Below are 26402 nucleotides of genomic sequence, written 5' to 3'. Positions count from 1 at the left end.
CCGCCCTTTGCCTTTCTTCATCATGCCTCTCAAGTATTTAACTCACACTTAAGGAACAGACCTTTCTTGCAATTAGTTAAGCTCTCTTAACTGTAGCTTAGACCTCAGAGGTGCAGGAAGTAAAGGTATCATCCAGTCAGAGAAACTGCGAGCCAGGCTTGCTGCCTCCGTAGCGGGGACCTCGGCTCCTCCAACAAGCTCCTTTACCGGTGCCCACTCCAGGCTGCTTCTGCCCCTCACTCCTCCACACTCCCAGCCCCGTCCTGACCTCATCCTGAGCTCTTCTGGTTGATGCACTGCACACACACACGCGCGCCCCACGTGGTACTCCAGAGCAGCTGAGGACGGTGCCAGGGGCCGGGGAGAAGAGATGGTAAAGCCTTGCCCACCCGGTCATTCGGACGCAGGGACCGCACAGTTCAGTGGAGCTGTTTAGCCAAAGCAGGATGAATGAGCAACAAGAGAAGGAAAGGATGGGAAAGAAGCCCCAGGAAATGGGGAGATTTCCAATGGCAAGGCTGCTGAGAGCCAGACGCTGCCGCCCCACCCAGGGTTAGAGGCATTAGGGCGAGAACTGAAGACAGGTGGTGGACTCCGGCGGATTTCAGACGGCGGCTGCCAACAGGTGAAAGGAGAGTTCGGGGTGTCCGGGGAGGCAAAGCTGTGGTCCCCTCTGCACGGCTCTCAGAGGATGACTGGCCCCTTGAGCAAAGTGTTTTCATCTTGACCTTCTGTGTTTCCTAATGGACCCCTGACTGCGCACTTCGGGAGGTGGGCGGGGGTGGGGGTGGGGAGGAGACTGCAGCCCCCCAACCTGTGACAGAGTGTGGTAACTCGCCCCCACGCCTGCTTTGTGTGTGCATGACCGTGCCCATCCCTGTGCGGAGCCGTGCCGGCCACTGTAGGTTGCATGGGGACAGGGGAGTGGGTGGGGCAGGGGACAGTCGCTGCTTTAGGAATTCCTCATGGGAAGGAAACTCAACAGCGGCCACGCCTCCTAGTAGATCTTTAACCTCCGCTTGGTCCATCGTCTCCTCTATTTGCTTCCCTGATTCCACACAGACCTGCAATGAGAGGCTCCCAGGAAGTCTCCTGAGAGTCACATCCTGAAACCACAGCAGGGACGGACATACTGAAACCTGCCTTGGGAGGCCTTGGGAGGCTGTCAGGAGCAGGGGAGCAAGGGAGGAAATTCCCATCCCCCGGTTGGCAGGCACACCTGCCTCTGGTCTCAGCAGCCACCCCTGTTTCTAAATGAGACTCTAAACTTGATTGCCCACCAAGTCCGAGGCTCACATCCGTATGATGATCCCTAGGTTACACTGTGTGTATAAGGAGTCCTCTAGCGATCAACGCTAAAAAACAGGAGTTTGGAGGTGGGAGCCACTCTTTGATTCTGTGTGGGGCTGGGGAGGGTTTCTGGGATCAGGTGCCTTGTTAGCAGAGACTGGAAGGGGATGAACAGGACACAAAGATCCTGGGTAAGAGCATTCTGGGCAGAAGCAACAACAATGCAGCACCTTGTGGCCTGTGTGAGGAGCAGCAGGGAGGCTGGAGTGGCCCAAGTGCCGTCAGGGTGTCACTGGTAGGGGGACCAACCAGATACCATGCTCCACGGGGTCATAGACTCTTCCCTGTCCTCTGTGTAGCTGCACCTTAACTGCAGTGTCCCAGGGCTATTCTGGATCCTGGCCAAATTGATAGGTTATTCCAGGGAAAGATGGACACCTCAGATGGCCTTGACCTTCACCAAACCACTGTGAATGACCAATAAAGCCAAGGTCTAGCTGATGTCTTAAGTTCAGCCCATGAGAGCATGCAGACTATTGGCAGGACTTACAGGTGCCCTGTCCTGTTCTCAGAGCTTTGCCTGCCTCACCGCACATAAATCCGCACAAGGATCGCATGAGCTGGTATTGTTATCCTTCTCAGGGTAACCGATAGGCCACAGTTCTCCAACGACCACAGTCCCATCTCATCATTAGCCCACGGAGGAGCCAGGACTTGGGCCCATGTCTCCCTCTCACTCCTACCCACACTTCCACATAGCCCCTGGCATCCTTTCTCAAGTCATGCCCCTCCTGTGGCTGTGTCTACCTCCCATGGTGTGCCCAGTTCTGTCGGACCCCAACAGGACATGTCCAGCCCAACATCAGGGAAGAAAGGCCTCTGAAGTTGATGTGGATCTGGCTTGTCTTGGGTCTCGTGCAGTTCTAACATTGCCGTTGTGAGGACATTGGCTGCCTTGTTTACTTTTGCCCTTGGGGAATGGAAAGAGAGGTTCTGTTTTCTGCTCAGCTCCCAGCATCGTGCTGCCCTAAATAACATATACACAGGCTCTGGGCCCAGCCAGCAGGGCTACTGCAAAGGATTTGGGGAGGGGCGCCTGGGTGGCTCAGTCATTGAGTGACTGACTCTTGATTTCGACTCAGGTCATGATCTCAGGGTCATGAGATCGAGTCCTAGCTCAGGCTCCATGCTAGGCGTGGAGCCTGCTTGGGATTCTCTCTCTCTCTCTCTGTCCCTCCCCACCACTCTCTCTCCCCATCAAAAAAGCGATCTGGGGAACTCAGAGATGTCTAGGGTTCTAGACATCTGGATATCTAGAAATCATGTCCTACCCCTGAAAGGACTGTGATATAAAGTTAAATTTCAATCTAATTTGCAACAGCCTACCCCAGACCTGATCTCTGAAGGAATCCATGGAAAAGACACCAAGCTGATGCCTGTGAACCTCAGCTGAAATGCCGGCACTTACCAGGAGGGAGCTCTGGGGCAAGTCACCTCACCTCTCCAGCACATTTGTGACACCGTGACGATAATTTTGACCTCCCAGAATTGTTACACAGATTAAATAAAATGCAAATGTGAAGGTAGTAAGTGTTCACAAAGGCTGGTTTATATAAACATTAACTGAGTGTCTACTATGTATGCGGCACGTGCATCCCCGGTGCTACAGGCTCTGGGCTGCTCCCCATGGAGATGTGCTCCCGCCTCAGAGCGCACCACACAGCCCAACACCAGGGACCTACACGGAACGACGCGATGCAATGTGGTCAGTGCTGTTTTCTTCTATTTCGTGTATGAATCTGTCTTTCTGTTTGTGTGAATACGGGGCTATTTGTCCTACTTCTTCCTTTCGATACTGTGTGCCCTAAGAACAGGGGCCAGGTCTTCCATTCCTTTTAGCTCTTCTTACAAAACCTCGAGCAAAATCTGTAGCCTGGTGTTCTATGGCAAATGCAGTGGCCGCTCTAATTTCACAAGGAAAACCTCCTGGGAGACCGTGGAGAAGTGTTGTTCAGGCCTCCGGGGTGAACAGAACAGACGCCCCCCAACCCACCAGCCAGTGCACACACAGGGAGCCCCGTGGGGTGGGCAGAAGGATGCTCAGCCCGACAGGGACCTGCTTCTCCAGAGGCCCCTGCTTTTATTTAATTTTTTTTTATAAGCAGGAGGCCAATAGCTGGGTCCTCCGAGAACGGGGGACATAGCATTTGTCGGTGTCTCAGTTCTGTTTATTCTGTAAACATAAGGAGGAGCCCCACATTCTACTATTCTTAGTTTTGCAATCCTCACAAAATAAATATTTGCCTTCAAAAGCAACAACTGTGATAAGCATCAGGGTAATATTCTGAAGCGCCGCTTCCCTCACACACGCCAGTTGCAGAAGTCAAGTCAGAGAGCTGTGTGTGGTCTGTTTGGATAATGGATTTCATGTGGAAACCTCACATTGGAAACCGACTGGCAGCGATGGTGGCGGAAGTCGGGTCTCTTGGTTTGCAGACTTGACTCAAAACCAAGCGTCCCAAGTCACTGGCATGTCCCTGTCTCGGTTTCTTCTGTCCATAAAATGAGGAGCGAAATTGCTTAAATGAGTGCTGGAGGGGGACCAAGGCAATTGTTCACATCACAGTGGTCGTAGGAACAGAGTTGGTCTCTGCCGGAGGCCACCGGGATAGATCAGACGTCTGCTGCGTGGATGGGTCTCGCTTCCCCAGTCTATGCAAGGATGAGCTAAACCCTGAAAGGGGTTCTGCCGGAATTGCTTTAAATTCTTCTAACTTAAATGATATTTACTGAAGATTTTATCACCCAGGGAGGAATCCATCAAGCAGAAGACCACTCTGCAAATCCCCTCATGCCCGGTTGCCCTGCACCACATACGAGTGCCACCCCGCCAGCTGCCCAGCCCCTCCTCTGTAGAGGTGCCGGCTTTCTGCCGGGGTGGGAGCATCGAACAGCCACATCCCCAAAGTGTCCATTCTGAAGGATTTTCTTCATTACAGACAGGAGGGTTTAGGAATAGCGATTTCTAGCCCTTGTTAAGGACTAAATCTTAAAGAAAATGAACCTTGAAAGTCCTCTGAGGTACTTTCAAGCAAGTGTGGCGCATTCCAGGATTTTTAAGGATTATGGTTTTTCTGGGCCGGAGGTAATATTTGTTACGCAAGAATAAAAAGCCTCAATCAAAATATGAAGCCATAAAACCATATTTGCCAGGTAAACAAAAGCAGCCAAAGCAACAGACGTGTGCATCCCATCTGACTGTCCTCTGCAGTCTTGGCTCCCCCTGCCCCGTACACAGTTTCAGGAGCTTGGCCAGATGCCACGCCCCTGAGTCCACCCCTACCTTTTCCCTCATGACCCATCCATGTGCCCTCAATGCCCTGGGCTTCCCTACAATGGAGTCTCTTTCCTCTAGGCTGACCTCTCACCCTCATCCATCTCCACAGTCCTATTACTTGGAAGGAACTCAAATTTGCCAGGTGTTGGCGAGCCACCTGCTGCTGCATGGGGCCAAGCAGCTAGGGTTCTCCCTAGCTCCTAGGGCTGTGTGCAATGGACAAGAATAGCTCTGGCATGCCAAACTGGCTGCGAAATTCATCTCTCAATTAGCTCCTCAACAGCATCCTGGGAGAGGAGGCTTCCTAACTGGATGTCAGGGCGCTGGACTGTGCTTTGAGAGCTGCTCTGCCTGCCCAACTCCATCTTTCCCAGTGCTGGGAAGTGCCTCTTCATCTCTCCAAGTGAGAAACGGGTGCGTGGAACTGACCTGGGGCTGGCTGCAGGAAGATCGGGTAGTGTGCGAAAGGGTAGAAGGCAATGTGGGGACTCTATGGGAATGGTCAGAGTTTTCTTTCGAGTTTGAGATTTTAAAGAAATATAAGCACGTGTTTCAAGTTGGTATCTTTAAAAATTTCTCAGGAAGGGCCCCTCTGTCCTTTATTAATTGAAAAGGGAACAGATGTTGGGTTGAAAGGGATCTGTCCTGCCTCGATCTATACATGAGCCAGACCAGCCCTCTTGGGAAGAGCACAGCTGGAGACCGGACTCGTGGCTGGTGGGTGTGGGTTTCACAATGTCCCGACTAGGGTGCTGTGGGCACTGATGGTCCCCGAATGGCATGGGGCGTGAATACTTCAGCCCGAGTTAATACATGGTTTTCTTTGCCTTCCCACCTCCCTCAGTGAAAGCCCAGACTTCTTACCATGGCCTCTGGCCTGACATCCGCTGACTTCTGGCTCTCTTCTCTCATCTCCTGTTCTTCCCGCATTTTCCTCTGCTGTCCTCACACTGACTTCCTGCTGGTGCTGGCACGTCTTGAGTTCATCCCCAGGGCCTCCCCTTGGTTCTCTCCCTCACTTCACTTAGGGTTTCACCCAGATAACATCTTCTCAAGGGGTCCCCTTCCCCAGGGCCTTCTCTCTGCTTCCCCTGCTTGTTTCTTCATGGCCCTGGATTTACCCAAAACTACATCCATATTAATGTATTATGGCTTCCTTTTCCACGTTAGAATGTAAGTTCCACAAAACAGAACATCTGCTGTCCTCACCCAGGCACAGTAACACTGCATCACTGTGTCCCTATAAAGTGCCTGCCATGAAGCAGGTGCTCAGAAAAGATTCGCTGAAAGAATGTATATATTAAAACCAACATGAAATTCTACTTTCTTCTCTCTTCTGTGCCTGATGTTTAAGAAATATGGAACTAGAACTATGGCGGGATGGAAACTTCAAGAGAAAAGATTTGGTAATGGTCTGACAGTTGTCAAAACTCTGACACTTTCCCCTGCCCCCCGGCCTGCCATTTCTCATCTGTAGTCTAGATCTGCGTGTCTTTCTTCATCTCCTAAGAAAGTACCTTTTGTCAGGATTACCGTGTTGTTGGCAGAATTATCTCCCTATTATTTTCAAGACACTAATATCTTATTTCAGTATCTGGGCTCACCTTTTAGTTGCTTGTACACTATCATTTAACAGTGTCAGTCTTTTTTTTTTATATTTTATTTATTTATTTGACAGAGAGAGATCACAAGTAGATAGAGAGGCAGGCAGAGAGAGAGAGAGAGAGGGAAGCAGGCTCCCTGCTGAGTAGAGAGCCCGATGCGGGACTCGATCCCAGGACCCCGAGATCATGACCTGAGCCGAAGGCAGTGGCTTAACCCACTGAGCCACCCAGGCGCCCCTTAACAGTGTCAGTCTTAAGGGATCTAGAAACACCACAGCTGAGCTTGGTTTCCATGTACCTTGGGTCCTGCCACTACAAGTAATGACAACACGACTGTGGCTGTTCCGGCTCTGTCTGCTGATTCTGTCGGGACTCACACACTAGGGCCCCTTCTGACCATGTGCAGAGCACAGTCTGATTTCCCATCTTGGGAAGGTGGGTGGCACAGCAGTGGCTATCAACACAAGGGCCTTTCCCTACGCAAGGCTCATTACCACCCATCTGCTTTGCACAGTGACCTGATTTGTCAGAATGGAAAACAAAGTCCTCCTGGTTAGTTACGTGGGAAACTGTGCATACAGATTCCTGGGCCTTTCTGGGGGAGGCCTGGGCAGAGGAGACAGGCCCTCCAGCCTTGCCAGCTCGTGTCTGTTCCACCTTGTAGCCAAACAGCATGTTTGACACCCGGGGCACCTACTCTTTGAGAAATAACACGCATTTCTGTACCCAGAGAGGGTAGCTTTGCTGACTGGTAATGGTTTGCTTGTTGACTTGGGGTACACTTTGACATTAGGCACCCCCTTGCTCCCCACTGTGTGATTAGAGCAACTGGTGGCCTTTCTTGGAAGGATCTTATTCATTCATTCATGAACATACAGCTGACCCTTGAACAATGTGGGTGTTAGGAGGGTCAACCCCTGAGCCGTCAAAATTCCACAGAGAACTTTCAACTCACCAAAAATTAACTACTAATAGTTGACCAGAAGCTTTACCAGTAACACAAACAGTTGATTAATGCACATTTTTTATGTTATATGTATTACATGTCATAGTCTTACAGTAAAGTAAGCTAGAGAAAAGAAAATGTTATTAAGAAAATCCTAAGGAAGAAAAAACACACTTACTGTATAAATAGTAAATTGTATTTATAAAAAAGAAAAATCTGCCTATAAGTGGGCCTGCACAATTCAAAGCTGCGTTGTTCAAAGGTCAACTGCACTTTTGCTGAGTGCCCACTATGTCCTATGGGAGGACTGAAGACACCTTGGGTTGTAGGATCCCTTATTTACCAGCAAATGAATGGCCCACCCTGATGCTAAGACCCAGGGCAAAGTTTTTTCCTTGGCTTTAATTGTGCAGGTTACCCATGTTGGGCACTTCTCTGTGATGACCTCGGGACAGACAACAGTAAAAAACTAGAGTCCAGTCTCATTTGTACTAACAGAGGCCAAGAAATTATTGGGATGCCTGAACCCTAAAAGTCATTTGCAATTTCTCTTAGTTCCTGGACGGAGTCACCTTATTCGACTCTGTTTGCACCATATACAAAGAGCAACTTGGTATTTCCCACACCAGGATCTCCTCTACTACCAAACCTTCACGGGGACAGCCCACGAGAATGGAGCCTAGACTGCTTCCTCCTTAGTCCTGCCTCTGATAATGATGGGAGACCAGCCAACAGTGTGGTGTGAGGGCTGAGCTCCACGAAGGAGAGGAAGGGCAGAAGTTTGCCCTTGCTACCCTCAGTTTTATCAGGTGGTTGTCCCAGAACCTTCACCACATATCCTTACAGAGGCAAGTGTGTCCACCACAGACTCAGGGGACAGAGGTTCTAGTCCTGCCCCTCCAAATTACAAGTTACACAACATGATGCCCTGGGCTACTGTTGGCATCACAGTCATTATTGGCCATATGGGGTTGGACAGGCTACTTAACTTTTCTAAGGCCCCATTTCCTTGTTTGGAAAATAGGGAAGAAATGCCTGAAAACACTTTTGCAAATGGTCTAGAAATGTAGGACAGAAGTGAAGCGATGGGACGTTAGCGTATCGTACCTTCTTCACTCTTTTGGCAAATAATAATTGGAGATTGCATCAAAGTTCTTCCCTGGTACGTGACTTCAGGATGGATTGCGTGACCCGCTGGGATGGGCGGCCCTCTCTGAGACAGGCCTGGGGCCTCAGTTTCCTAATTGACCTAATGTGCTAAGTGAGCTTAATGTAAGTTAATTAATGATACTATTGGGGGAGGTGGAATCACCTAGGCAGAGCCTCACACAGCATCAAAGAGGAGAGTAGGCAGGTGTCCTCTGGGATAATTGAGCAAACCGGGCCCTGGAGGAAAGTTGCTGGGAGGCGTGCAGGCAGGACGTTGAGCAGGCCTGGGGAAGGAAGGCGATGGGAGAGGCTGAGCCACGGAAGCATCAGGCTGGCTTTCCACATGCCATCCTGTTTATAGCTCCTGTGTTTGAATTTCAGATCTGCTTGAGTCTTTGCAGCTGGGCTCCTGGGCATTTCCTTGAGAATGAATTTCATTTTCTTAGAGACCACAAAACTCACTCAGCTGGACACAGAGAAGAGACTCGAGCGACCTAGCTTCCATCTGTGGTCTTCTGGGACCTAAGGAACTTCGATGAGAGGATGCTCACCAGTGAAATGAGTCAATCTGGTTTGTAACGTGTGAAATAGGAGGTAAGGCCAGGTCTGTCTTCACTTCCCTGAGCAAACATGGGGCTGCTGCGTGAGGCAGGTGCCCTGCTGGGTGCGGGGACACGCTGATGCTTAAGACAGACACTTCTGAGCTTTGCAAATACGTATCTTCAACAAAATGAAAATCCTGTTTACTTTTAGAAATCAAGTAGGGGCCAGAGAGTGAAAACCAAACATTTCAGGGAAATTTTATTTACTTTTTCCTCCCAAAGACATATGCTTCCAGGATTACCCTTCCACTGTGCCATCACAAATTAATATTCCCGTGTACAGCCTGGCTCATGGAAGGATGGGGAGAAAGCTCAGCTGACCCAGCCCAGAGCAGGGCCCCCCGTCTTCTCCTCCGCTGGGGAAGTGGACACATGGGCAATCACCAGAACAAATGGGAAATCCCAACTTGGATGAGTAACTCTCTTTTTGGTAGGCTTTGTCAAAAAGTAACTTTAAATGGCTTTACCTTTGAAATATCAGAGCATCAAGTCAGGCAAGGAATAGTCTCTATGTTAGCTATTTGAATTGATTCCTTTCTCCTTAGTCCATTATGGCTTTTGACCCTGTTAATATTTTGAATTAGCTGCTGTTTCATTCTTAAGGAGTGTCTCAGACATGCAGCCTCAGAACTAGGGAGTAGTGGCTAGCCGGACAGCAGAGAAGGCGGGTCAGCCTCTGCTCTCTGTCCTTCCTGCCAGCCTTCTTATACCCTGCTTCCCACCAACTCTGGAATGCTCCTGCTGATGGGCTTCGGCTCTGCTATCCCGTCGCTTACTGTTTTAACTTTCCCTCTTGGACCACCATCAGCCACCCTCCCACTCAACGATCCCCTTCTGCTCTGCCCTAACCCCTCCCGCCCCCGCAGCTCAGGAGCGGTTACTACAGGATGCCTGGGAATCAGAGCGGGCTCCTGTGCAGGACCCAAACTACTCCGTGATGTGTCAGAGCACCCAGGAGAGCCTCTTGACTGGAAATAAATGCCTCAGTCATCAGAAATACATACATCCCCCACTGTGCACCCCAAACAGAGACATCCGAGACATGGGGTCTCAGACGTGATTCAAAATTGCACCGGGAATGTCTCTTAGCGCACTGCAGGTAACTCAGGGGAGACGCAGGTATGCAGCTAAATACCAGCAGCTGCCTGTGTTCCCCGTGAGCCAGGCTCAGGGGCAAACCTCAGAAACATACTGTTCATGCTCTCCAGAGACCCCTGTGGACTCGGTAGCCAAAATCTTAAAGCCAGCTATACACGCAGAGAATTCAGCTCACTAACCAAATGTGCAACCAGGAGCAAAGTGGGGTTTCTAATGTTTTCCTGAAAACAAAGGAACAATCTCAGGTCTTAGAACTGGTAGTGCAGATGCACAGTAATTGGTAAAGCTTGTTCAAACGCAACCCAAAAATGACGTGCATTTCAAAAATGCACTCAGGCTGTTTCTCAGCCCATGACACCTCCGTCTCTAACAGCTAAAGAGTTTAGGGAACCCAAAGAGAAGGACCGAGACTTACCTGGACCTTCTGGCGGGTCAGTTTCTAATCCCAGCAGAAGACGGTCTGCGGAGAAAGGCAGGCAGGGTCCTGTGCGGGCCCAGGTGGCCGTCAGGCAGCGCTCTGAGCAGCAGGTAGCCAAGCGTCGCGGGAGGACGGTAGAGCTGCCCAAGCCGAGGCACCGCTCTTCGGCCGGCCCCACGTTCCTTCTACTCCAAAGGGCTGTCCGGGAACTCTTCCGTGACTGCTCCGTCCTGTCTGCGAGTGTGCGAACTGAGTCCCTGAAGAGGGGCTTTCCCTCACTGCGGACTCACCTGCACCATCTAGAGGCCTCTCCCAGCACTGAGATGCCAGCGCCGTGCTGTGCAGGTTAACCCTCTCTGCAGCCCGCCCCGACACACACACCTGGTCTTGACTTCCTGCCCTGAGAAACACCAGCTGGAATCTGTAAAATCATCGATTTCTCTTTTTTAGAGAAGGAAACTTGCTTCTATCAGAACAACCAAGGCCTTTGGCAACTGGAGTGCCAGAAAACTAAATTAGCATTAAAATTCCATTAATCAAGACTTGTTCACCCAAGGACCCCCTACTGAGTTGGCCACAGGCATGGATACTCCTGCATCATTCTGAGACATGTTCACATGTCTGTGCACATTCCTGTCCTCCTCTCCCTCTCCCCCCACACCTACAGCAGGCTTTGAGTCCCCAGATCTGTTTTCTCTCCTGACACCCCACCACCATATACCCCACAAAGCACCAGTCACATAATACCCCACAAAACCCCAGGCAGCCATATATATGCCCTTAAACTCCAAATAGCCACGTATACCCCATTAAACTCCAAATAGCCAATTATATGCAATTAAATTCCAGGTAGTCACCTATACCCCATTAAATTCCAGATATCCATGTATACTTCATTAAATTCCCAATAGCCATATCTACCCCATTAAATGCCAGACAACCATATATATCCCATGTAACTCCATGTATTTCTTACATATAAGTATAAAAGAAGACTTCAGTTTCCTCCATATTGACCTCAGTCTGTACTTTCTAATTGATTAACTTCTTCTTTCTAGCTTATATCTTAACTCGGGCAAAAGACCCTGTAGGTAAAGCCCCCTCTATGGGAACTGAAACTATCCCCTCAAATGGTAAAGACTTCCCTGAGCCAGGAAGACCCCCATGACCAACCCCATGACAATGACCCAACTGACCTTTATTTCCCACCTACATGTACCACCAGCCATTTTCCTTATGTAAACCTGGATGTGTTTTAGCATTTTGGAGATGGTCTTGAGATGTTAGTCTACTGTCCTCCCAGTGTTGGCCTCCCTGAAATAAATTCCTTCTTATTTCGCCACTACTCCTCTCTTTGCCTTTGGCTTTTGTCAGCAGTGAGCGGCTGAGCCTGGTCTGTTTGTGACCCCCACACCAAGGGCTCTTCCATCCCTCCACCCTGGTTATAGCAGACACTCAGGAAGATATCTGAAACACAAACATTTTGGAAGGACATTGCCTTTCAGTGTTTGTCCATTATTTCTCACAAATTAAATCATGAGGAACCCCCCACCGCCACCCCCAACCCCACCAACACGCAGAGGAACAGAGCAGCAACTTGGGGCTGAATTTCTATGTTCTCCCTTTCCATCTTTTTCTTGGATACATGCAAGTTAATTCACACATGAGAAAATACAGAGCCTAAGGGAGACACAGAGACAGGAATGTCTGGGACTGGGGCAGGGAGGTGGGGCAGAATGGCATTTACCCAATTTACTTGAGCAATGACAATGGTTAATCCAGATAACGTAGGTTCCCAAATAAGAATTTTAACCTGAACTTTCAGGTTCAGTCGTTTATGTGCCCACATGGAGCTCAAGCTGAGGGTCTGTGATAAATTGAAAACACTAAAAATTATTAAGTTAGGAACCTATAAAATGAAAAGGAAGTAAGTATTCTGGGCTAATCTTTTCTATTGTGTGTAATTTTGACTTTTTAGCACATTCATTTTGGTAAGTGTGTTTGAGGATAAAGATTATCTTAGACGCAACATTTTTTGGTGACTTTAAATTTACTAAAGAGAGAGGACACTGATATTTCCAAAAGACAAGAAGAATGGAGGAAGAATCAGAATAGGTGCTGAATATGAATGACGTAGCAGAAGCCTCAAAGAGTTTTTTTTTTCTTTTTTGAAAAATCCCATACATTATGCTATTAAGAAGGGTTGTAGATGGTTACACTTGCAATGCTCACGGCCAGCATACCCAAATGAAAAGGAGTATACAAATTAATTCAGCTGATTAAGAATGGAACAAGAGAGATTATTGCTTATCTCCATCACTTAAGGCCCCGGAACTTTGAAGATATGTGATTTTCTGTTTTGTACATTTTCTAGAAGACTGAGGCAGAAATAGCAAAAGCTTATCAATAGCATTTCTTTAAATAAAACGTGAATCAAGAGTGCAGACCACGGTTGGGTGACTGGGGTCTCTTGGGGCTGTGGAGAATGGAGCATAATTTAGAACACATGCTTGATATACATAGTGGGACCCAGCCCGGCCTGCTGTGCCCCTTCCCCGAGCGAGCGAGCACAGATGCAGCTGGGAGCCCAGAGCACCCCCGGGGCTCCCTGCCTGGGGCAGGTGCCAGCTCCCAGCACCGCAGAACTTTGGCTTTACAAATGCTCGCAGAGATTCAGTAGAACTCTCCAGACTGTAGAAAACATTCATGCGTTGGTGGGAATGATCTAGCGGATCAGATAATTAACCAGTGAGCAGCACTGAGCCGTACTGTGGTCATCACTGGGTGATGACCGTTGGGTGAGCTGGAGAGAAGGTTCCTGATGTCCGCTCCTGCTGTCAGAATAGCATTCTTGTGCGTCGGGTATCATTTACCCATTCAGCAAGTGCATGGTTCACCTCTCGGAGCTGGGATACTATGAGAGAGACAAACTCTGGCCTCGAGAAAGCGCCACAGAGGCGGAGAATCACCAGGTTCTGAAATAACCATAATATATCATTCCTGGAGGTGATAAGTGGGTGAGGGGGTGCAGGATGCTTGGCCCGTGTGGGCTGCAGTGTGACTGTCTGCTAGTGACAGTTTCCTGCCATCTGATTACTGTCTGGGAAAGCAATCCCCCAGGCAGGGATGCTGCTTTTCGGCAGTGCACCCCGAACCTTGAACTGCCTTGACCTATGACAAGTGGCCACAGTGAGTAAACTTCTGGTTACCGACAAAGTTTCCCTCGGAGTGTCTTCTGGGCAATTATTTTTCTCAACTCACAGGAAGCGTATGAGGGTTTCGTGAAATTTTGTATGCCCAAGGGGGGTGCTCAGTAACACTCCTAGAGGTTTTCAGAAGAAGATGACCATAGCTATGTCTGTGGCATGGAATTTGCAGCTTCGAATCTGTCTTAGAACTAGAGCGGAATTGGAATTCTTTTCCTGGAGAACCTGCCCTTGTGATGATGAGGACGCCAGAGTCCTCACGCCTGTCCCTGTCCAGTGCCTCCCGTTTCCCTAGAAAATGCAAGACCCCAGTTCTGCTAGCCGTCAGCGCTTCAGTTCTGCCGTCCCGAGAGCATGGGCTAGCTAGTTTTCAAAGCTCCTTGCTGCTCACGTTTATTACAGCTCCACAGGCAGAAGAAACAGGAATGTAAATACTGGTGATTTAAACCTTCACAATGTTTTCCCCAAAGTACAAACCCTGTGGTGGGCCTTGGTTTGCAAACAGGTGTTCAGAATACCAGAACGGAGGTCAGTGCTACAAATGGAGGCCAGTGGCGAGCCAGCCGCTGAGGTGGTGAGGGAGCCTGTGTGAGGGGAGGCTTTGGCTGATAAAAGGGTCAGGACTGGTTGTTCTGAGAGGAAGGAGGGAGTCTTGCCCAGTAAAGGAGGAAAGTTGTTTTGGGGGGAAAGCGGAGCTTGTGCAAAAATCCTGGGAAAGAGCCAAGCGTACCGAGGTACCCAAAAGAGGAGCCATATGGACAAAAGCAGGGAGGCAGCTGGTCCGAATAGGCTGAGCTGGGCTTAGGAAGGGCTGGAGAGACCACAGCCCAGTAAAGGGGTTTGGATTTTATTCCAAGTATATCATGATTTGAAGATAATGCAATTATATTTCAGAATCTATCTATCTATCTATCCCTAGCATCAAAAAGAAAAGCACAGCTCTACATGGAGTCACTTATGCGAAGCCAGCTGAGGCTCCAATCCATACCCAACCTAACTGCAGTTTCTACCTCCACCAGACAAACAGTTTTATCCGCTCAGACTGGAATTTTCTGGTCAGCACCAATGAGATGCTCTGTCACGTGAGCTTTCTCCATCCCCCAGAGGAAGACGAAGGCACCTGCATGATAAGGGAAAGTGACCTTTCCTGGAACAGTCCTTTTTTTTCTTTTCTTGATACCATCTTGCCCCACCCTCCTTCCTATAAGAACCTGCCATTGGGTGCACCTGCTGGGGTTATCTCTCCACCTGCTAGACGGGATGCTACCCTTCACGAATTGCTTACTAAAGCCAATTAGATCTGAGAATTTACTCCACTGAGTTTTGTCACCGTTGTTTTTTTTTTTTTTTTAAGATTTTATTTATTTATTTGACAGAGAGAGATCACAAGTAGACAGAGAGGCAGGCAGAGAGAGAGGAGGAAGCAGGCTCACTGCTGAGCAGAGAGCTCGATGCGGGACTCGATCCCAGGACCCTGAGATCATGACCCGAGCCAAAGGCAGCGGCTTAACCCACTGAGCCACCCAGGCGCCCCATGTCACCGTTGTTTTAACACCAGCAAAGGAAGAAAGGAGAGAGACGAAGTCTGGGGGCCCTGGGGCGGGCACATGCACATGCTGGGCCCTGAGTCTTCTGCACACCGGTCCCCGGGGGATAAAGGGCTGAGTGAGTGGTTAGCAAAGCGTGGGTGATTTGTCTTCTCCCAGCGCAAAATAAGAGGAGACAACTCCAGGTCAGAGGCAGAGTAAACAAGCCGGACTTCCCACTGCTTTTCTCTCTTCGGAGAATGAGATTCTGCATTGAGTTTTTTAACTATGCCATACTCAACACCCCGCTGCCAATTAAAGAAATAAAAGTCTGGCTTTCCTTTACTCTGGACACTTAAGAAAAAGAAAAAGTCACCTGGATTTGGAACTCTCAGCTGTCAGTAATGAGTCTGGTCACACGGAGAGAGTACTATCATGAACCCTCTGCTAAGCCCTTGGCCTTCCCTGTTCCTGCTACTGGGTCCCCCCCTCCCCCACCCCAGCCTCCCTCCTCCACTCTGCCCCACCATGGTTACATAAGCAGTGAAAGTATAATTGAAATTGATCCTCACCAAGAATGACTTTTGGAACTTGAATAGTGCAAAGGTTCAAAGTACTAAATCTTTTTTATGACCCTTGATATTGTCATTTAGCTCAACAGATCAGTATATTTTTCTAATAAAAGAAAACCACAAGAGAATTATAAAACCTATTTGCACCGTACCAGCCAGAAAAATCAAAGGGGGTTGGGACTGAATTTGGAAATATGGAATATTGATGTCTTCATTTAAAAATCAACACATTCATTCTTCCAATAGAAGAGCTCATATTTCTAACATAATTCATGGCTCTGGGGTCAGTGAGTGGTTCATGAGCTTATCATCCTAATATCAGTGAATGCTCACAGTAGGGGAATAGGAGTCCATAATGTAAACACATAAAATTATCTGTTCATTGGGTTATATTTAATACAAATTATTAATGGAACTTCATTACATTCACAGGCAGAAGAATAATTACTTTATGAGTGCCAATGTGTTCCTGGGGGCATGTGATTCTACAGAGTACTTAGTATGTCTGTACTTGTCACCTACCACTGATAGGAGATCACCGTCCTCAAAAGCTGTGGTTATTGAGAGAAAAGCAGAATGGGGACAAAAATGTTTTTCAAGGGGAATTCAGCCTGGCTGGCAGGTCTGTCCCTGCCACCTGCTGCCCATTTCCCATCTCAAGAGACTTCCAAAAAGCCTGAGTAAGGGGATTTCTCCTCTTGGAAGAGAGCGGTTGTGCCGCCTTCCACTTCACTCCTGGGGGTCACTCAGTGAATGTGACAACTGGTATAAGAGGGCAGAGCAAGAGTATGGGAGGAGCTCTGGCCCCTCGGTGGAGTGGTCATGTCAGCCTTGAATTACCTACCTCACTGATGGAAGGAGTAGCCCTTGTGTCTTTTAGCCATTGTGCTCAGGCCTCTGTCACTAAAAGCCTAAATAATGTGCACGGTGTCCCTCTCTCTCCTTATGATAAATCAGGATATGCAAGCCGTTTTTTTCTAGATAACCAAGGCCTAAGAAAGTCTGTTCTATGACGATCTTTGCTTTCATACAGAGAAAGTCACTCTTGGTGAGGATCAATTTTAATTATACTTTCACTGCTTATGTAACTAGGTTGTACTGGGGTATCAGTAGAGTTCCTTGGAGAGTTCCTCTCCAAGGAACTGAATGCTGGTTAACTGAAAAGGTTCTGAAGAACGAGAGCCCCCTGCTGCCTGACTGTGGTTCTCCGGGGGCCAGAAACTCTAGCCCAGGGAGTAGCCAGAGCTGTCCAGCTGCAGCTTCTGACCCAGTCTGAACCCCAGCAGATGTGGACGAGGGCTGGTCCCACTCTAAGCCACACACTTTAGGTATCTTTACACCCCAGATGCAGGGGTAGGGGTGTAAATTCAACATGGTTTCTTACAATCCCAATGGGACTAGACAACAAGCCTCTCCTTGGCCCACTCCTTCAGGGGGCTCAACAATTTCCAACCATGCTCATTGGGCACCTTGAAATATAAGAAAGATTCTGGATGGGTGGGCAGCTTTTAGGACACTATCCTTGTTAACTGAGTACGCGGGCTTTCCAAAGTGGAAATAGACACCGCAGAGGTGATTGAGGTAATTCACTGTGTGGGGCCAGAACATTAAAGCTTCCGCTTACATTGATAGCCAGTGTCTGAAATACGAGAAACAGCATATCATTCATATCAAATCTAGGGACGTGTTTCTCCTGCTATGATTTCATTTACATGGTTAAAAACAGGGTTAATCAGACCACATGAGAAGGCTGCCAAAATGTTTTTATGTTTTCAAGAAGAGTTTCTGAAGCATGAGTTAACTTTCAGTGTTATTAACCATCTTCGTTTTGCTCTCTAAGCATGGGCCTGTCTTAGTCATCTTTCCTTCCAGGAACAGTCCCTGCAGGCCAGGTGATGTTGACGGAAATCTTGGTGGCAAAATGCAGTGACAACTTACTTCTTGCTCACATCCCATTCTGATGGGGATCAGGTGGCTCTTCTGGATGGTTCTCCTGTAAGAAGTGACTTGGAAATCCAAGCTCCTTCCATCCTGTGGCCCCACCATCCTGGAGTCCTGTACCCCAGGACAGACAGGCAGGAGAGGGAAAGTGTGGATGAGCACACTTTGGGGTGAGGCCTGGCAGTGGGGCATATCATTTCAAAAGGCTAAAACCCCACCACACGTGCCCAGGTTGACTGCAACTGAGGGAAATGCAGTGTTCTTACGTGTCCAGGGAGAGAAAATGGGATCTGTGTATGCATAACATTTCTCTGTTGCAAGACAGCTTCTCATCTGTCTCACCAAAATGCATCCAACTTCTGTCTGTTTCTCCAGATCCACTTCTAATTAGCTGAAAAATAGGTGGCCTAATATGAAAATAAAGGATTATGGTTGCTAATGGTTTAGAAACAACCAGAGAACAGATTGCATGTTCATCAAGGTTGCTTGTCTAACACTGATGTAAAGAGGCTGGGCGGCTGGCTGGAGGCTCTGGCCCTGGAGTCTGAAGATCTTGTTTTGAGAGCCTGCTCTCCCTCCCTGTCCACCCACCCTCAGCAGGTCTCAGAGCACACACCTAAGAACGACGGTCGTCTCTCACAAGGTTATATGGAATTTCACAATGAAGGGGTTTTATGTGGACTTTGCCAGAACTTGGTGCTCTCCCTACATTCTGAAACTGTTCTTGCCTATGTCACCAGGGACCTCCTAACTGCCAAAGCCAATAGATGCCTTTTAGTCTTTTTTCTCCCGGAGCTTCTTACCACATTACAACTGAGACCTTCGATCCCTTCTTTCCATGTGAAACCCAACTCCTTTGCATTCTGCAGCCGTTTGGGTTCCTATATCTGTCTCTGCTGAGTGATTCTTGGTCTTTTGTGGACAGTTCATCCTCCCCCTCCCCAAACCTGCTCCTCTACCTCATTCCCTAGCTCAGCTGGGACCAACACTAAGTCTCCCAAGGAGATAGGGGAGCCTATCTTCTTTCTTAGGCCCCAAATCTTGCCAGTTCCACCTCCTGGATATGTTTCACATCTAATCCCTCTATCCCATTCCAACTGTTTTTACCCTAGTTCAGGTTCTCTCATGTCTGATGTCCTCTCAGGATTATAACATCCTTCTGTTTTTTCTGTCTCTGACTCGGTCTTCCCAATTCAGCCTCCATCTGACTCTAGAAGTCAAATCCTGAGCCCCAGGCTACGGTCCTTCGTAAAGGAATGGGGTGGGCACCCACTCATTAACCTCTGTCAACTGTTGCAGAAATGTAGGCCCACAGAGTTCCACAAGAAGCTCAAAAAAAAAACCAACACAAAATGAATGGACTCATAACTGTTGGTTGCCAGAGCCAGGACGTTGGGGGAAGCTTAGGAGGGGGGCGAGATAAATGACTGGAATTAAGAGCTACAAACTTCTTATAAAATTATAAAATAAATAGGTGATAAGGATGAATATGTAACACAGTCAATAATATTGTAATAACTTCGTAAGGTGACATATGATAACTAGACTTATGGGGATCATTTCATAATATATAAAAATATCAAATCAGTATGATGTACACCTGAAAAAATACGATATTCAATATATCAATTAAAAAAAGAAACTAAAAAAATCTGGACTTTAAAAAAACATGAAATCTTCTCATTTTTAAATACTGGCTACTAATATGTGTGGCCCAAATAAACATACACAGAAATCTCTGAACTAGATTAGGTCCCCAGGCTGCCAGGTGGTGGCTCTCTGAACTGAAGGCTGAGGGTCGAACCTGTGCCCCCCGCTACCAGACCTTGGTTCCACATTAGTCTCATGGCTCACCAATCCCGCTGTGAACCTCAGACTTGCCTAGCAACCAAAGGCTTACAGTCTCAGACCATTACGTTTTTCTGAAATGATTTTTGCAACTAAGTTCACCCATTTCATGTTCTTACCGTTCAGATGACCAAAGAATTTAAAATTTTTATTAGCATAAAAATGGAATTGTCTGGAGAGGACTTCATGCTGGACAGAGTTGTCCTTTTCTCTGCACAGAGTCTAAATTACTTACCCTCTGTAAACCTTGGTTTCCTCATCTGTAATTAGTGATAATAATAGTGTCTACTCCATAGGGTTTTGTGAGTGCTCTAATATATGCACAGACTGAGCCTGGAAGTTGGCATAGCTGTCAAGTGACGTTACCTCCTATTCCCATTAATTAGAATTGAACCATCTTTTCAAACTACCCAATTCATTCTGTAAAATTACCTTTGGCTATAACTAAGTGACTTATGGATTCAGCCACTCCCTACAGCTCAGGACGAAAGGAACCAAGACAGCTTTCCACACTGTTCACTGAGCAGGGAGACCCTGTTCTTAATCAAATATTAAGTACTTGCTTCATTCTGAGATGAGGCCACTGTGACTTTTTAATCTTTTAGTACAGAAGCTTGCCAGTCCTTGATATGGCGGTGACATACGGAGATTCTTGATAGGGCTGGTGGCAAAAAGCACAAACTGGGTAGTGTGCACCTTTCCGTTCTTCCATTTCATGAAAGCTTGTGATATCTCTGTGGTTAAAGGTTTTAGGCCTTCTAGCACGTACATATTGAATAATTTTTAAAAATTCCCATCTTACTTTTACACAAATATGGTAGGGATCATGGAGAGAAACGAAGACACTTCGGATGTGTGACCTTCCATCAGTGGCAGGTATCACAGGCTTGTTTGAGTTTGGGGCTATAATAGGTGCAGGTTTCATCAATGTTTCTAACCTGCCCAGTCTCAGTCTCATCCTATGCTCCTGCGTCTGGGCCACTGCCTTACGCATGTCCTAGTTAAGTAACGGCCTACACCCAAAGGCAACCTATAGGTTTTAGACAAACCGATGTGCTTCCCGTACCCAAACCGGGAACAGGAACAACTTCTGGGAGCATGAAGCTATCAGGCAGAAGTTTAGCAAAGCAGTGGCCGGGCCAGAACATCTGTCCTGCAAAAAATTCTGACCTATCCGGGATTGCCAGGGTCAGGGTGGAAAACAGTGTGTGAGACAAGGAGGTGAGCAAGCAAACCACAGAGTTGATATAGAAAGCTCACAAGCCACAGGAGGGGTGCAAATAGAGTCCTATGAAGTCACAAGGCAGAATAGGTTTCTCCCACTAGGGAACTGGTGATGGTTTCATGGAGAAGGATTCATGCTTCAAGGGGACATGGTATCATGATGATGGTGGTGACGGAGCTAACAATGTGTCCAGCATTACTGAGCGCTCCCTGAATCCAGGTACTAAATGCTTTGCAAAGCTAAGTAATCCTCATAATGATGCCTGTCATCCCATTTCACAGATGAGAAAACTGAGGCCCGCAGACAGGGCATAACCTGCTCCAAGTCAGTTCTCAGCCCCTGGCAACCAGACCTGAGGGTCGGAGCTCCAGCGCCTTCAGTGTGCTGCTGCAACACCCAGCAGAAGGGGCTGTGCTCTATTTGCCATGTGTCTCTGCAGACGGTGAACTTTTGCCACTGGAGGAGGAGTGTGTAGTCAGGAGAACACTCAGTATAGTTGGTTTTCTGTCTGGTTTGCATGAATTTCTTGTTCCCAGCAAAGGTGCTGGGCATCTGTGTGAGAGAATGCATAGAGGAGCTGGTTGTGCCCTGAGTGTGTGAGTGCAAGTGCTCCCAGTCAGCCCAGGAACCTGTCTCAGCAACACCGAGTCCCCAGGGCACCGTCTCTGGCACCAGGGGACCATTGCAGAAGAAACCAGTGCTTGGGCTGGAAACAGTCTTTCCTGCCCTGCGTGCTCAGTGCTGAGAAGAGGGCTTGTTTGAGACCGAGCTCCAGTGAGAGGAGGGGCAGGGAAGCCTGACGCACCAGGAGGCAAGCCCAGGCCTGCCTCTCAGGAGGCTGGAAGCAGCCTACCGTGGGGGGTGCTGGTCCAGCCTCCTGTCTGCCCTGGATGCCTCGCTTCCTCAGGCTTCTGGGGAAGGGATGCTCAGGAGGAATGGGCTGGGAAAGGAGGGACAGGGGACCCTCCCATGGAACCTGTGAAGGTCGACATGCCGGGCCCTGCTGCATCTAACCTGACGTGCTGCCTGTGGTCCCTGTCTCAAGGAGCCTGACTGTCCCCTGGGCTCCCTCTTGGAAAGGAGACACACTGAATGAGCCCTAAATTCTTTATCAGTTCCCTATTGCTGGGCTCTTAAGGGTTAAAACATAGGGCCCATGATGCCTTTCTCTGTCTGACCCATGTTCCCTGCTCCTTGGACCTCCACAGTTAAGAACTTCAGTGGCTCCTGACTGCCCGTGGGATCACATCCCAAGTCACTGCTTTTGTTAGGAAGCCTCAGTACCTGACACCCTCACAGCCTGGCCCAGCGGTTCTCTCTAACCTCGCTCAGAGCCACGCTGCTCCTTGTCACCCTTCACTGGGCAGAGGCCACCAAAGCTGAAGAATGGACATTGATCATGTTCTAAATACAGGGCCTGACACTTGGGCTTTTTGGTGGAATAAATAAAAATCCTTTATTCTGGTCATACTATCACACTCACAGTTTGCAGAAATTGGTGTCATGCTGTGCCCCAGTACGGTCTCTTCTGCTCTGAATGCCCTCACCCATTTTCACCCACGAAGCCCATACTCCACGATGCCCCTTAATTGAAGGCTTTCCAGATTCCAGGAAATGTATTCACTTGCCTGTCTTCCTCACCAGCTGTTGGCTCCATCCGGGCAAAGTACAAGTCTTTTTGAACTTAGCATAGCACCTGGCACATGGTAGCAATTTTTCAATAAACTGCCAGAAGTATGAATGAGTGTGGTCATCTCCTTTAATGCTCTCGTTTTGAGCGAGAGTAGACTCAAGCAGCTCTATTCTGCATGTGGGAATAAAATTGTGCATGCAAGGGATATTGGAAGATAGCTTTCCGGGCATGGTCACAGCAGGGGAAAAAGAAACACCGGCAGAGCTGTTTGGTTGGCTCTTGTTTTGCCTGAACTGGAACAGTCATTCCTTACTGCCTCGCAGAGCCATGAGGTCTCCCAGGTTCCCTGAGTGGCAGACATTCTAGTTTTGGTTGGTTGACATCAAAGACAGCCGGCAGTCATGAGGGAAATGAGACGGCTGACAAAAAACAAACAGGAGATAAGTTTTCCTTATCTTGCTTATTCTCAAAAGAATGTCTGCACATTTTTGTAAAGAAATGGAAAATCACTTTGGTAGAAAGGCTGCAAGCCCAAGAGACTTGGTCTTTTATGGGAACAGCCTGAGGGAATCTCTTTGTAAACCAAGTTCCCCAAGTTGTGGGAATGACATTGAAACTCCCATAGATCTCTGTCACCCGCCCTGAGTCTCAGGATGAGACCTGAGCTCAAAGACGCTGTTCCTTTTTTCCCACAGTTCAGAGGTTCTCAGAAGAGTGGTCCCAGAGCATGAGCATGAGCATGAGCATCACCAAGTGTTAGAAACACACACTGTCAAGTTCTCCTCTACCTCTGAAAGCAGAGACTCTGAGGTGAGCCCAGTAAGCTGAGTTTTAATGAATGTTCCAGATGACTTCCATGCTTTCTCAGGTTTGGGAAGCACTTTCATAGTCCAACCCTCTCTGGAATTGGCTCTGGGGGCTAGGAGTGGCTTCCATCCCTGGGGAAGGCACAGTAGGGAGTGAGGAGATGGTGAATGAAGGGTCCTTCCTGGGCCTCTTCTCTTTCTCCAGTCTCTCCCTTGGGTTAATTCACAACCTGTTTTCAGCTCCAGACTCCTCAGAGAGAACCTCTCATCTCCAATTTCTTTCCTTACTTCTTTCTTGAGTGTTTTTCTCCCTCCTAGTCATTTCAATCTGCAGAGTCTACTGCAACTTCAAATCTGGAACATCTGAAAACTCACCATTTTCTCCCAGTTTAAGTAATCTCACTTTGTTTGGCCATTATTCCCTCCCTCCCTCTCATAATTATTTACCAATGGCTTCCTGTGGCCAAGCCTTGCGCTGGGAGAGCCTCTGCTTTACAAGCAATCATGGATCCTCACCTTCTTCCACAGACCCCCATGTGATAGGTTTAATATAATTTCTTGCTCCTTGTTTTCCCGGCTTAACGCCTCTCAAGACCCTCTTATTCCCAATCCAATTCAGGAAATATTTATTTGGTCCTTAGAACCTGAAATGCACTGTGCCAGCCCCCACTGGGACAAAAAGCAGAATCAACACAGGCCTTGTCCTTGAATAATTGGTTTTCTGAATCATTAGAGGATTAATAATCAATTTCTTCTCCAGGTCTTCTTCTCAGTAATCCAGTTTGCATACTATTACTAGATTAATCTCCCCAAACTGACCATTTCAACCCCCTACTCATAAGGTTTTCACGATGTGTTTCCTATGTTGTCTGGAGGATCAGGTCCAAATTCCTTAGCTTCCCATGCAGACCTTCTACAGCCTGGACCGCTAGGAGTCAGTTTTCCAGTCCTCTGCAAACTGTCCCTCCAAACTCTCGTGGGCATTGCCACGACTGTTCTTCGATCGCCCCGTCCTCCTGCCTGGTATACCCTATTTGCCAACCCGGTCTGCAGAAGCACCTTCTATTTCGTCACCTCTCTGAAACTTCTTGGACAGTCACAGCCTGAAATGCTTCCTTCCCCTCCCCCTTTTTTGGCCCTGAACACATACTGACCTCTGGCATAAATTCCCATTTTACATGTACTCATGTCCCTGAAATTAAACCACAGGGTTCACAAGCAGCTCTTATACCAACGTTTGTTGCACCTCCCGGAACCCAAGGTCCAGCCCGAGCACCGGGTCGCCCAAGCGTGCCGCTGCGTACGCCATGCTCTCAGTGCTTTCCACCAAATGCAGCTGCACTGACCCCGAGTGTCAGCAGCTTACACTTTCTCGTCACCACCCAACAGATGGACGCCCTGCTGCTCTTGGTCATGCCGGAAGCAGGCTCATTCCGACCATGCGTCCCCCTCCAGCAGCTTCAGCGCAGTGGGCTGCCCACGCCGTCTAGCTCAGCAAGGAAGAGAACCGGCAGAGGTCACGTGAGCACGTCCTGGGCGGATCCCACCGCAGGCCTGAGCGGCTGCCTTGCTTCCACCCACGCCATTGGCCAGCGCCATCACGTGGTCCCACTGAAGGCCCACGTGCGGAAGGTGCAGTTAGGCAGAGGAGGCCGTGTTCGGAGTGTGGCCCACCTTGGTGAATCCGGAAGTGCTTTCTTCCTTTACACTAAAAGGCTGAGCAAACATAAGGTAATTTTGTTGATTAAAATGCATGCATGAGGGGCGCCTGGGTGACTCAGTGGGTTAAAGCCTCTGCCTTCGGCTCAGGTCATGATCCCAGGGCCCGGGGATCGAGCCCCACATCAGGCTCTCTGCTCTGCGGAGAGCCTGCTTGCTCCTCTCTCTCTGCCTGCCTGTCTGCCTAGTTGTGATTTCTCGCTGTCAAGTAAATAAAATATTTAAAAAAAAATGCATGCATGAGTGTCTTTGCAGCTGAGGGATGCCCGACCGCAGCTGGGGGCGGGTCTTGCTTTTGTCCTGGCTGTCTGTTCTCAGGGCAAAGTCCGGAAGACAAAGCTTGGTGGCCGTGGGTCACAAGCACAAGTCGGAGCTCGTCGGCCGACCTCCACTCCACGGGCTGGAGCAGTGTGTCCCGCTTCTCTGCAAAACTCACCGGGTCAGGCAGGGCACTGACCGCCGTGCTGCGGCAGACGTCAGGGACAGCAGGTCAGGTGCAGGTACAGGTGCAGCAGCTCCTCCGGGGGCCTGCATGCTTACCAAGCGTTAAGTGGGTTTGTTCCTAAATCTTTTCAGGGCAGTTATTTGTGCGATGTCAATTACCTAAACCTTTCAATTTAATTGAATTCGCATAAAATGTTGAGTAAAATGGAAATATGATTGAAAAAACTTATTATTTTTAAAATTCCAGTATAATTAACATACTGTGGTGTGTTAGTTTTGTAAGGGCCTGGTTAGCCAGAGGATGCCATTTGGTTGTGAACTTAGATTGACCCCGCCGCTCTCAGAGGAACTTACTTGCAAAGCCCAGATACAAGGGTGGGCCAGGCGGAGTGGAAACATCCAATCAGTAGGGCGTGCATATATTTACTATGGTAAATTGAAATTCAATTGGCTACCCATGTGTGACCTAGCACGACTGTGCAGTTTTCCCTGTGTATTACAATCTCATTGGCCACCTGTGTATAAGCCAGGCTCAACCATTGTGGGGCTGGAGGGGTCGCCTCTTCCTAAGAGAGGCCCTGACTGGTTGGTTTGATTCTCGATGCTAATAAAGCTTTGCTTGGCTTTCGCTTTGTGTCGGTTTCACTCCTTTGGTTCTGGACCCTAACAGTTTCAGGTGTGCAATATAGTGATTTAATAATTCTATCTATTACTCAGTGCTCATCACCCTTAGTATACTCTTAATCCTTGAAAAAAATATTTTTTAAATAAAAATGTAACTACTTTGGAAAACTTGAACTGAATGAAAAATGATTGTCAAATATGGTGCTTGTGAGACAACTTTGGGGAAAGGGGGTGAGGGTTATAAAAATATAGGGGCCTCTGTACTCTGATTGCTTCAGGGTGTCTTTTAGCTCTAACTGTGCTTTGAAGAAACCCAAAGTGGAAACCGTATCTGATGCATTACATACGTGGCTTTTGTAAAAAGGACCACCAAGACTCAAGGGAAGCCCTTGGCCTGAATTCAGAAGCTTGACA

At 48.3% G+C, this 26402-nt stretch overlaps 1 protein-coding gene across 1 annotated transcript in view; it reads right to left on the bottom strand.

Annotated features, from left to right (window-relative positions):
• The window catches only part of EDAR (ectodysplasin A receptor), an 87476-nt gene extending 76832 nt beyond the window's left edge, over positions 1 to 10644 (bottom strand). Inside the window, exon 1 of the mRNA XM_045981150.1 lies at positions 10442 to 10644. The gene's annotated coding sequence lies outside the window, so the exon portion shown is untranslated. The remainder of the gene's footprint in view (positions 1 to 10441) is intronic.
• Positions 10645 to 26402: the final 15758 nt, after the last annotated feature.

The sequence above is a fragment of the Meles meles genome, chromosome 16, assembly GCF_922984935.1.
Source record: "Meles meles chromosome 16, mMelMel3.1 paternal haplotype, whole genome shotgun sequence".
NCBI lineage: Eukaryota > Metazoa > Chordata > Mammalia > Carnivora > Mustelidae > Meles > Meles meles.
Note: the sequence above shows the minus strand (reverse complement) of the source record. Positions and strands in the feature narration are given on the sequence as shown.